The sequence below is a fragment of the Dipodomys merriami genome, unplaced genomic scaffold, assembly GCF_024711535.1.
Source record: "Dipodomys merriami isolate MVZ:Mamm:240054 unplaced genomic scaffold, mDipMer1.0.p SCAF_97, whole genome shotgun sequence".
NCBI lineage: Eukaryota > Metazoa > Chordata > Mammalia > Rodentia > Heteromyidae > Dipodomys > Dipodomys merriami.
The window spans coordinates 3,884,713-3,898,362 of NW_027206590.1; positions in this window are offsets into that span (position 1 = coordinate 3,884,713).

Sequence of the window (13,650 nt, forward strand, 5' to 3'; positions counted from 1 at the left end):
AAATCTCCATAGAATTTACATGCTCAAAAGATCACTGTGAATGACTGTTTTAGGGGTAGATAGAAAAGAGGCAAAATTGGGCATGACAAAGCCAATAGGATGACACTGCTTTGAGTAAAGAAAGGAAAGAAGGAGGGAGAGAGCTTGGTCCAGATAGCTGGCCAAGGAGACAGAGCTCCTCGTGTGACAGATGGTAGAGAAATACAAGATTCTGCATCACAAACAATGTTGAAACCCACAGCATCATCTAGTTGTGCATGTGTATGCACACATAGTTCCCACCAAAGTGTATTTCTACCCCCTGGCCCCATGCTTTGCACGTTAAGTGCTCTTGTGAATATTTATCAGTTTATTGGGGCTGATTCTGGGCCAGCAGTGAGCATCCTGGTGCTCTTAGCCAGATGTGGCTTGAGAAGCTTGGGAAAGAACAATGCTTCAGTCCTATCTAGACTATTATTACTCCTCTTCTGTTTCAGCCCTTCTGATCACTTAATTTTGAGCGATTCTCAGATGAAGGCAATTTGAACTGAATCACACCTTACAAACCACGTCTGCCTCAAGGAGGTAAAACTGCTGCATCCATCCACAGCAGAGAAGCCACACGCTTCTGACACCCAATCTTTCCATAACAACTTCCACTTCAACCAGAACATTTTCCTTGGTCTTCTTCCTCTAGGTACCATAGAAATAGCCCTTAAGTCTTCTCTATGAATCTGTCTAGGGTCTGTAGTACCTTCAGAGCAGGACAGAAGGCAGAGCTGGAGGCCAGCTCTTTGTGTGGACATCCTGGACCATGCAAAGTGCACTGATAATATGGTTTGACTGCAACATCTCTGTTGTAGGCCAACTATCTCATTTCTGAGATGAGGACATAGAAGCTGATTCAAGCAGATGAGCCTGTGGCATTTGTCACAGAGCAGGTTTTCTAGAAACTGGATTTTGAGATAGAAAATAAAATGGAGGGCAATATGGGAAGCAGGACCACTAGAGAAGAGGTTGAATAGCAACATGGCTTTAATAGATGTCTAGACCCAACCTGATTTCTCTAGGAGCCCTGGGAGTAAATTGGAATACAGAGGTCATCCCACCAAAATACAGGAGAGCCAAAGCTCTGAGTTCCACACCACAGCCATTGATCATGGGCTGCTCTCAAGGTGAGGCAGAGCTCAATTCCTCAGCCATCTCTGAGCAAGTGGTACTGTCACCCTGGTATAATCCTCCATAGAAAAGTCTAGGTGAGTGCCACAAGCCACCAACACCTATAGCAGCTGAGAGAGGGCAGAAGGGCAAGTACACTAGCAAACAAACGAGACTTGAATGGGACATCAAAAGTAGCTACTATAACTTGGGCACTAATGGCTCATCCCTGTAATCCTAACTCAAGAATATCTGACAATGACCATTCAAAGTTAGCCTAGGCAGGAAAGTTCATCAGACTCCTATCTCCAATTAACCAGCAAAAAGCCAGAAGTAGATATGTGGCTCAAGTGGTAGAACACCAGCTTTGAGAGGAAAAAAAAAACAAGGGAGAGCCTATGAGGCCCTGAGTTTAAGCCCTAATACTAGCACGTGCGTGTACACACACACACACACACACACACACACACACACACACACACACACACACACACACACACACACACACACACACGAGTGGCTCCTATTGAATCCATCCTTCCTTAAATTGTGTGGTAGTGATAAAGATAGTGGCTAAGGATGCTGTTAAAAAAATACAACCAATGTAATGTGGTATTTGGAGAAGCAATTTCTCCCTCTGAGCCCTCTGTCTATTTGCTAAGTGAGTTACTAGTTGTGAAATCCTTTCTGTCTCTATTTTCTGAGATATATCCTAAAATCCCATGAGCACCAGAGAGCTGCCATAATCAAAGGTGACATTTTGGAAAATGCTTTAGCCTCTGCCATCTTGAAGCCCAGAAGTGTATTTGGTAGAAAACTCAGTAGCCCAGGGTGAAGAAGAAAATGTCCCACAGACTATGAGGACCTTTGGGCCAACAGCTTTGGTCCCTTGTCCTTGTATCTGCAGTGCTCAGCAAGTATTCCAATTCTGAAAGAAGAGAAGAGAGGGGAAGATGAAAGACAGGAGAAGAAGAAGAGGGAGGCAGGGAAGTCAGGCAAACATCTGGATGGTGCTTGGTGGTTATTTAATTTTGATTCCTCAAATTTCTGAACATTAAGTAGCAGCAAGCATGCTCCTACATGCATACAAATGAAACTGAGAAACTGGATGGAGAAAGAATCTGCCAGAAAAGTAGGAGAAAAAAAACGAGAGAGAGAGCCATTCAAGGCCAAAGGGGAGAGGTCAACTGTGTCACACGCCACCAAGGAGTCAAGCAACAAAGGACAGAAGAGTTCCCCGTGGGTTTGCTGACAAGGAGGGGATTGGTAACAATGGCTCTGGAGTAATGGTGATTCCTGTGGCTGTGTTCTCCAGTTGGCCGGGGCGGGGCTGAGGGTGGGGGGCACAGACTGGGTGCAGGGCTGTTGGTAGAGGATGGGTGTAGGGGCAGGAAGTGACACAAGAACTGATGCAGAAGGAAGGAACACAGGCTCCTTCATGTATCCCCCCATGAGTCATGGAATGCTGCTGATACCAGGCCCCCATCCCACCCCCTCCCAAGTGAGGCACAGGAGCTAATGGTAAAAACATTCCATATGTTCTGATTAGCTACAGCCTCATTATCATGCAGCCCTTCAGTTAATGAAATCCAGAGCTGGAGCAAACGAGTCCGTGAGGGAGGCAGGGCTCTGATGGTGACAACTGAGCCTCAGGTTTGGAGATTTGGGGGTTTTTTTCTTTTTTCACTTTTTATTCCTCTCCTTGCTTCCCTCCATCCCCAGAGACAGAAAAAAATACAAGGGGGAGATGAGAGACAAGACTTGAAACAACCCCCAAATCCAGAACAACAAAAACAGCAACTGCTGTATTTCAAAGCCAGTGCAAATTAGACTAAATGGCCACAGAAGCCAAATGGAAATCGTAATTCTTCCAGTCCTTGCTGCTCCGACACGTGTAATGGGCTTGGCAGAGAGTCAAGGAAAATGCGGGCCAAGCCACAGTATGTTTCAAAGAATCTAAAGGCTGTTCCCTGCGAAGAAGCCAGATTTCTGCACAGCTCAGAAGGAGGGATGTCTGGACAGGCTCAACTGCCCCCGTCCCTATTGGAGTGGAGCCCTAGGCATCCCAGAGACTCCAGGGCCTACCGGTAAGCACAGACAGGTCTGTGGGAATGGGTGTGGCATGCAGGCAGGCCAGAGCTTGGGTAAGGAGCCTCCAAACCACCCAACACCAGAACGTGCCCGGTAGCCTCCCTTGGGAAGGCTGCAGCAGAGACTGCTAGACTTGCTCCTGGTTACTGTTGTCAAGAGCCAGAGCGAGAAAGGCAAGGGACAGAGGAGAGGGGGCTGACTCTCCTCTGTTCATGCCCTCCTTGTTCACCTGTCTGGGTCAGCCATCAACCTGCCTGTTTTCCCAAAGGAGGAAAGTGATGATCAGAGGTACCAAGGAGCTTGCCTCTTGTCACAGAGTAGGGAAAGCCAAGAGTCTGAATTTGAACCCATTTCTCCCTAACTATAAAACTCAGGCTTGCTGCTCTTTCTGTAAAGTGCCAGACTGGGGATATTTTCAGCCTTGCAGGTCAGAGTATCTGTAGCAACTACTCCACCATCTTATTATTGCTCACCAGCATCATGGAGCCATTGGCAATGTGGAAAGGAGTGGACCTATCTGTGTTCCAATAAAACTTTATTTACCAAAACAAAAAAAAAAAAGCAGCTTGGCCAGGCACTGGTGGTTCACACCTATAGTCCTAGCTACTCAGGAGGCTGAGATCTGAGGATCGCAGTTCAAAGCCAGCCCGGGCAGAAAAGTCCATGAGACTCTTATCTCCAATAAACCACCAGAAAATGGGAAGTGGTGCTGTGGCTCAAGTGGTAGAGTGCTAGTCTTGAGCTGAAGAGCTGAGGGACAGCACCCAGGCCCAGAGCTCAAGCCCCATGACTGACAACAAAACAAAACAAAGAAAAAGTGAGCTGGGGCCAGGTACCTGGCTCACACCTGTAACCCTAGTTACTAAGGAAGCTAGATCTGAGGACCATAATTCAAAGCCACCCAAGCAGGAAAGTCCATGAGACTTTTATCTCCAATTGACTACCAAAAAGCCAGAAGTGAATGTATGTCTCAAGTGGTAGAGTGCTCTCAGGGATAGTATGCAAGCCCTGAGTTCAGGCCCCAGGACTGGCATGCACACATACACACACACACACACACACACACACACACACACACACACACACACACACACACACACACACACACACACATACACACAGAGAGAGAGAGAGAGAGACAGAGAGAGAGGGTGTGTTAGCTATATGGGCCCAATTTGGCTTCTGGGCCATAATTTACCAAACTTTTTCCTATGCTAATACAATATAATAAAATAGACTATGATAGAAACTTATGAGGCAAAAAGTATTCTTTCACTGACACAAAAGCAACCCAAATATTTCATTTACCCACATAACATCTGGTGACACAGCATAGTTAGAGCACTGGTTTTGTGTAAGATAGTGCTGGGCATAAGTTTGACTCTTCCACTGTGCCTATTAGTTAGTCTGGGGAAAATCATGTGAGCCAAATCTTTCTCAGTGTCTTTTAAGAACTAGACAAGATCATCCTTGCAATATACTGAGTGGAGCCCCTGAAGCATCCAGTAACTATTAGCTGTGATTACTTGAGAAGGCAGTTAATTACATCAACAACCATGCAAAGTGGGTCTTATCACCTGCATATCATAGATGAGAACATAATGACTCCATAGAACTAAGATTAGTATCTGTGTTTATCTACACAATGCCATTTTGCTTATCCATTAGAAAGAATGATATTACATCATTTGCAAAGTAATGGATAGACCTGGAAAAAAAATTACATGAAGGAAGGCCCCCGAGAGACAAAAGATACAGGTTTTCTCTCATATGCAGGAGCTAGAACTAACTTATAAATAAATGTACAAATTAACACATATGAGGTTGTATAGAAGTGTAGATAATGTATTAACTGAAGTAGGGGAATGATCTAAATCCCTAGAAGAACACACAGTCCAACAAAACAAATACCAGGAGACTGCACTTGAAAGGTGGGAGCAAGGGTCAAGGAGAAAAGGGTAGACAAATGGGAGATGAGGAGAGAATGTCATCCTAATAGTCAATGCATAGCCAATAAAACTAAAAACACTGAAGGGATGGGATGAGTTGATAGAGATGGGAGAGAATGAAGAATGGGGCAATATCTATCAAGATGACTTATAAACCAGTTTGCTGAATAATAACTCCTTGGTAAAACTAGTTAAGGATTTAAAAAAAAAACAGATTAAAAATACAAGAAAACTGGTACCCATGGTCCCACCCAAGAACTAGGAATAAACCAAACCTGATTGGGAGCTGGCTTTTCTTCCTCTAAAGCTCATTTTTACTCTACCCCACTTGGGAAGAAAGTAGCCCAAACACAAGACTTGTAAAGGACAGAGAGCATGAGCAGAAAGACATGAAACCCTAATTATAGCTATGTCTAAACAGGGTCATAATTGTAGGTATTAGGGCTTAGGAGATGGATGTGTCCTTTTGGAGTTGTGAGAGGGAGCAGGGGAAGTATTAAACCCACTACAGAGTGTTTCCTGGACTGATTCGGAATCAAAGTGGTGTCCTCTGATTCTAGAGAAGCCGAGTTATATCAGCAGGACAAGACATTGTGGGGACATCCAATCCATGCCTCTCAACTCTGCTTCATTTTTCTTTCCTATAAGAAATTAAGCACTCTCCTACTCAAAGCAGCAGAGCTGAAGCTACAATCTAGCCCTGCTGGTCCAGCATTTTCTTCCTGTATTTTTCCATTGCTTTCCCTGGTGAAATAAACACACCTCTGATTCTCTGCCTCCCATGTCTCTGCCTGGTCTGATTAGGGCAACCCCAGCCGGTCCAATGTGATTGAACTTTTACAAATTGCCCCCATGCTGTCATGCTGGGTGAGTGACATCTTTTCTCTAGAACTGGCAATGGACTTCAGCTCCATTTCAAGCACGGCTTTTAGAGAACAGAATCTTGGTTGATGCCATTAATTCTGCTTTCTCCCTCCTCTCTGCTGTGATGACAATTTATGGCATCCAAATGGACACTGAGAAAAAGAATGGCTTGAATCTAGGTCTGGTGAGAGAGGACAAAAGAGAAAGAAAGGCTTCCGACTCACTCAGCATCATAGACAGGCAGCTGCAGAGAAGCCAACGAGGGTTGAGGCTTCCATATGAGCTCACTATCAAACCTCATGCAGAACTGATGGAGTGTGTATTATATTAAAAAACACTGCGTTAGCACCTATCTATGGTGACCAGTCAATAACTATCTAAGTACCTGGTATGCATCCCCAACCATCAGGGTGGAGTTCAGAGTTAGGAGGAGTTTGCTTAGCATTTCTTTGTTCATCTACCAGCTACAATGGCGATTTGGTCTGGATCAGGCTAAAATCATATAACTAGTACCCAAAAAAAAGTTCATCAGGATATGAAGCACTTGGAAATAGAGAGAATTAGTATGTGCATGCGGCTCTGAGGGCTGAGGAGGTGCAGGCAGGAAGGGTTCCCTCCAAAGGCCATTGCTAGACAGGACCTCCAGGAGCATGCCCAGTGGGATATCTGACCGCTGTTAAGTTCATCGTGAAGCCTTGAGTCTGACTCCTGAAATAGCTACATTCTTTCCTTAGAGTTAGATTACATGGTTAATTTGCTGAATGAGACCACCCAGAAATTCCCACTGCCTGTGAGCAGTGAGGTACTTAATGAATCCACACACATAATGTGTGTATGTGTGTGTGTATGCTGCCATGATGTGTCTCTTAATTAAAATTTTAATATGTTTGTGGTAAGGAGACTCATGGTCATCCAAGGAAAGCAAATTAAATGCCTTCAAAGTGATTGATACCATTACTCAGTACGTGGAGACTCCCAGTACATGACAGTCATTATTAAGAGGATCTTCTGCGAGGCATTATTGTCTGGTAGGTAACTACCTGGGAGAAGCCACAAGAGGTTGGGCAACCAGGAAACAAAGGCTGAGTACCACCACCACCACCACCCACAACTCTGTCTCCATCCTCAGGTCTTAAGCTTCTGTTGCTCTGCCTGACAAATAGCATGTCCATGATAACTCATTTCTCTGCAGTCACTCACACTGCTGCGGGTCCTCAAAGCACAGAGAAACTGCCCAATAGTCAGCAGCTCCAGGTCCAAGCAGCTCTGAGATGTTGTGAGTGTCAGATCTGTGACTCAAGCGTTAAAATTTTCATCTGAGGAAGGAATATTTGGAGCTCTGGGTTCATGCTGGAAAACAGAAATGTCGATGGCTTGGTGACTTTTTGTTTCCAGCTATAAATCTTGTTAAATTGCATTGGAGTCATCCTGCTAGACTCATGAGTCTATTTTGAGATACACAGGATCCTTTGTTCTTAGTGCTCCCCAGTCTAATAAAAGAGATGGGGTTTGTACAGCATGGAAAAAAATAATAAATATATAATTACAGAGTTAAATTAAAATGTATTTCTTTATGATTACAGAAACCCTAAACAAGGCACCATTTTTTTACAGAATAAATGGTCTCAATCAAGGTCAGCAAATGGCTAGAGGTTCAGTTCACCATCTGCTTTTATTTTTGGCTTTTAGTTTTGATTTGGTTTTGGGGTTTTTTTCTTTTGCCAGTTCTAGGGCTTGAACTCAGGGCCTGGACACTGTCCCCGAGCTTCATTTGCTCAAGACTAGCACTCTACCACATGAGCCGCAGTGCCACTTTTGGCTTTTTCTGTGTATGTATGTGGTACTGAGGAATCAAACCCAGGGCTTCATGCATGCTTCAGGCAAGCACTCTATCACTAGGCCACATTCCCAGCCACCTCACCATCTGTTTTTATAAATACAATTTTATTAGAATATAGCTGCCCTGTTGGTGAGTATAGCCTCTGGCTGCCTTCACTCTATAACAACAGAGCTTCGTAGCTGAATGAGAAACCATTTGGTTCATAAAAACCTAAACGTGGTTTGTCAGTGGGGGAGGGCAAAGGAGATGCACGTGAATGGAGGGAGGAAAGCTGAACAAATGCAGTCATTATGTTCAAGGTACATTATGGAAAAGTTTAACTAGATATCCTGAGGGCATGGATGGGGAGGGGAAAGATGGCGGAGAGTAATGGAAGGGATGGCACTGCTCAAGATCACTGTATTCATCATCTGACTTGTGGAATTGAAACCTCTTTATACACTTCTTAAAAATACTAAGAAGGGAGGAAGGAAGGGAGGGAGGGAGGGAGGGAGGAAGGAAGGAAGGAAGGAAGGAAGGAAGGAAGGAAGGAAGGAAGGAAGGAAGGAAGGAAGGAAGGATTTATTATCATACTCTTTGCATACAAACTGTACTAAGCTCTGATTTGGATGAAATCTATTTCCCTTACAACTTCTGCTTGCTGCTGCTGCTTCCATGTGGCACCTCTCAGATTTTTGGAAATAAAACAACAAAATAGTTGCCCCTAAAATCCTCTCTCAATCAGTGTAACAACCCCATAGAACAGTTCTTATTTCAAGTCCCAGGTCCCTGAACATCCTTGCTAGCCTCTTCTGAGCACCTCCTAGCATGATACCCTCTCCAGGATACCACCACAAGCAGCCTTTCTGCTCCACGGATTTGTGTCCAGTGGATTGTTGGCTCCCTTGGGTCCCCCTCTGAAGTCCTTCCCTCAATTACATTTGATAAAGGCCCTTGGCCTCTTCTAAATCTTCATATAAACCTTGCTTCCCTTTTACATCTCTCTGGGTCCCCATTCCCTCAGAATGTAAATACAGACTGCAGGACTGCTGTAAGCATTGGAAGTGATGCAAAGAGCCCAAGCCATATTTGCCATTCAATAAATACCAGTTAGCATTATCATTCTAGGTGGCCACTTCTCCTAATGAAGACTGAGATAATGGTCAATCAGTCCACAAAGCAAGCTTTATCTTTTTGCCAAAACTCCCCTTGTCTGTTCCCATAAGAAATCTGCAATCTCTTTTGTTCTAGAAATAAAGCAGAGTCCTAACTTGCCTATCCAGCGGTCTGAATCCAATTGTGAGTTGCTCTGCTCTCTGCTCATTTTCTGGTGCCTGTACATGACAATGTCTGCTTTTGCCTGGCCCTCAGATCCTAGTATTTTTTTCTTGACCTCCTGCCATCTTCCTGTCTCCTCTGAGCAGCACAGGGACTCTGACGCCTCATACTGACACCTGGCTGAGCCATAAATGTGACAATGTTCCATACACTGGGAATCCTGAAGCTCTCAGACATTGGGAATCAACCTCATCTCCTTTTTTATCTTTTTTATCTTCAGTAGCTTCACAAAACAAACTTTTACTTGCTTCACAATGCAAATTTTTCCAAACATGTAACATACATAAAAGCAGACTCCAAATGAGAATCCAGTGAGTAGATCAGTGAATGTGAATTTAGACAGGGACTTTCAGCGTGTCAATGGACATTCGATGTCATGGGCAGAATAAAGGCTTCCCAAATGTGTCCGCATTATAATCCCCAGAATCTCTGAGTGTGTTACCTTGGCAAAAAGAACTTTTCAGAGGTCATTAAGTTAGGAAGAAATTATTTGGGTTTATATAGATGACTCAGTGTGATCACTCTTAAAAGCAGATCTTTAAAAATAGCAGAAGATTAGGAGAGAAACACAAAGGTACAATGCGTATGGGTATCTGATCATATAAAATAATGCGTATCAAAATGAACTCCAGGAATATGAAAACAAGAGGTTTTTTTTCTTTGTTGCTGTTTTCCTTGTCTTTTTGTCTTGTTTGTTCATTTATCTGTCTTTAAGGAGGGTAAAGGGGGGCACAGAAGTGGAAGGACAAAGGGCAAAAAAATACAGCAGTGGTACTCACTAGATACTAGGTTGAAAATGAACTGTACAACTTGTGTGGGGGGACAGGAGGGAGGGAGAGAAAAACTGGAAGAGAGTGAGGGAAAGAGTGACATTGTCAAAAAAGAAATGTATGCTTTACCTGACTTATATAACTGTAACTACTCTGTATATCACCTTTATAATAACAATAAAAATTCCAAAAATAGCAGAAGAAATTGGAAGGGAAGTCACAGTGGTACAGCCTGAGAAGGACTTGACCACTGAACAAGGAAGACTGGAGCCAGTAGCACCCAAGGATTGCAGGCAGCTTCTAGAAGGTAGGAAATGTTCATGAGCCTCTAGAAGGGATATAGCCTTGTTATCACCCTGAGTTTGGTCAAGTAAGACTGTGTCAGACATCTAACCTACAGAAATCTATTAGAATAAATCAATATTATTTTTTGTGTCAGTCTTGGGCTTGAACTCAGGGCCTGGGCACTGTCCCTGAACTTTCTTGCCCAAGGCTAGCACTCTACCACTTGAGCCACAGCTCTACTTCCAGCTTTTTCATGATTAATTGAAGATAAGAGTTTCATGGGCTTTCCTGCCCAGGCTGGCTTTAAACTGCAGTCCTCAGATCTCAGCCTCCAGAATAGCTAGGATTACAGGCATGAATCACCAGTACCCAGCTCAAAATTGGTATTATTTTTAAACCACTAAGTCTGTAGTGTTTGTTAGGAAAGCAATAGAAAAGTAACATGCTCAGGAGAAAAAGGCAGAAACATAAAACCCAGGAGAAAGACTGGCTGAGAAAAATCCATGAATGTTAGAGCTGCCATAATTAGGATGTGGCAATAACCACTGGGAGGTTAAAGGAAAGAACAACTCACAACAAAACAAAGCACACACACACACACACACACACACACACAACCTCATCCTCTTCTGCCTGTGCAGTAAACCATGACTTCTACTCTCAGCCCACCCCTATCCCTACCCCCAACAAGATCCAGGGACCACCACGGGCAAAAATCACATCGCTCTCCAGCTTCAAATTCTCTCCAAACACCCCATGAGTTTCATAATGAAGCTTGAAAGTGCTTGTGAGATATCTTGTACCCACAGACAATGCTCCAAGCTTATGCACTCCTACTTACTCCATGTTCCAAAGAACTATTGATGGGAGAATACACATTATCTTCAGAAACACACAAAAACATTTCAATAATGTCACCATTCCAGACATGCTAGAAGACATGCTGATTCTCCAGTGCTCCATTCAGCAAATATGGTGCTCATGCAGTTCACGTGCCCACACATGTTCATTCCTGCCCTTGCAATGTTTCCTCTAGTCAGCTCGCAGCCTCTTTTTTTCCTAACTCCGTGTTGTACATTCCTTCCTTTCTATAAAACCGCTCTTGAGGGTAGAGCCTATAGCTTTAAGATTCAGCTCTCAGTCAATAGAATCCCTCCCACCCCCCACCCCTCCCCCATAAGTAAGAGGTGTCTTCGGGCCAAGGTCAAACCTCTGGGAGTCAAGGTTAGGAAGACAGAACTGGCTTGTGACTACCAACACACACAGTGGAAGAACACAGAAAGAGACAAGGTCTATACATTATTATTTATGTTATCCATTAGCATGGGCAGCTATAGAGCACCAAGGAACTGAACTTTATTTAAATTTCCTTTTGTTCATTTGAATTTATATTAAAAGAGACACAGGTGGTTAGTAGCTACCTGATTGGATAGTGTAGCTAACGGAAAGGAAAGCAAAACACAAAAACCTGAGGGAGGATGGGTTAACAATTCAGAAACAGTATACTTTCATACAGCTAAATAAATAGGTGGAGATTAGGTCCAAACCAGGTTACTTCCTGTTGGAATACAAGATTATAGACAAGAAATAAGGGAAGATTGCTAAAATGATCTATGCAGTAGTGGTCTCTGTACAAGATTAATAATTCATGGTTAGCTTAATATAGATATTGATGATTACATATAGAAATAGTTAGAAGTACAGGCATATGCACAAGTTAGTAAAAATGCTTATACCTCCTGGCTTTGTTGAACAGTGAGAGCCTAGAAACTTATGTGCTTCAGTTAACACTGATCACATCAAAACCCTCTATCTTGGTCATTCTTCAATTAGAAGGCAACAGAGCTTCTCAGAAGCACTGGGATTGAAGTAGGGAATACAGAAATACACAAAATCAGGCAGGAATATCTCATACTAGGAAACAAACAAGTAGAGAAGCACACTTATGTCTGTGTACACACACACACACACACACACACACACACACACAGAGCTGTTGATGGGAGAATACACATTACCTTTGGTGGTGCACACACACAAAAAACTTCAATAATGTTAATGTTACACCCTCAAGGAGGTGGAACATGGTTACTATTCCTTATGTGTAGACTAAGGGTCATGAGTTTCTGCCAAAGAATAGAGTGTGATGAGGTAGGACAATGAGTAACTGTATAGCTGGGAAAACCTGATGCAAGGTGCCTCAGATCAGATCAAGGTAAGCATCGGTGGTGACAAGCCGTGTTGATAGTAGGAACGCAGGATGAGATTTGACAAGAATGGCACTTGACCTCTTGATCTTCCTCCTCAAACCTCTCACTCTAGTCTGGTTGTGAGAAATACATCGGACAAATCCTGAGGGAGAGTCTATTTAAAGCATATTATTGGTGGTCCTCAAACCTGGCAAAGCTCATCAAAAACAGGGAGAAATCTCAGCAATTGGAGACCAAAATTCTCAATAGCAAAGCCAGACCTAAGATGCCTCGATAGGATACGGTATAACGGGTGGATTTTTGGAGCTGAAAAGAGGCATTAGCTAAAGACCAAGACAAGCTGAATAAAGTATGGCCTTTGATAAGTAATAATGTATTGGTTCATTAATTCTGGCAAATGTACTGTAGTAATGTAGCATGTTCATAACAGAACAAACTGTGGGGTATCTCTTCACGTTTCCTCTATAAATCTGAAATAGTAATTTTTTTTAAACAAGAAAAACCCATAAGAACCAGAAGATAATGAAAGATGGTGAATTCTTTTCAGATTCCTGGTCATAGCACATTCATAGGAATGAGAAACCTTCTTTCTTCCAAGAGTCATTTGAATGTTCATAACATCATCCTAGGCAGGTGGGCAGCCTTGGAGAAAGGCAATGTCCTTCCTGTCATGTTTCAGATTATCTCATGGGCCGTAGATAGCCTGCAGGCCAGACATTCACCCCATTCCTGCAGAATTCTTTCCAGAAATCCTCACCTCCCTCAGTCTTAATCCATATTGTTTGAGGAAAACATTTCCCTGTATCCTTTTACCAGTGGAGAGAGCATATGTGCCTGGCCCAAGATATCAAAGTATTCTATCTCCATGGCTACAATGATGGGTCCAGAAAGAGGCGCATGACTCAAACCAGCTCCATCTCCAGGATGCTGGCTGGAGCTACTGGGGAAGAGAAACTCTGTCCCCTCCTTCCCTTGTCAGGATCACCAAGAGGATGGAAGAGGCTGACAGCCATCCTGTTATTACAGGATACTACTATCTGTTTTTACAGAGAGTGTCTTGCCCGAGAATAGGTACCAACACAGAGGAAAACAGTAGAGAGTAAGAAAGAGCTAGAGCCACAATGATAGCCCTTGAGATCTAATACATCACATGCAAAGTTAATAGTAGCCCTAGATGTGCAATTTGC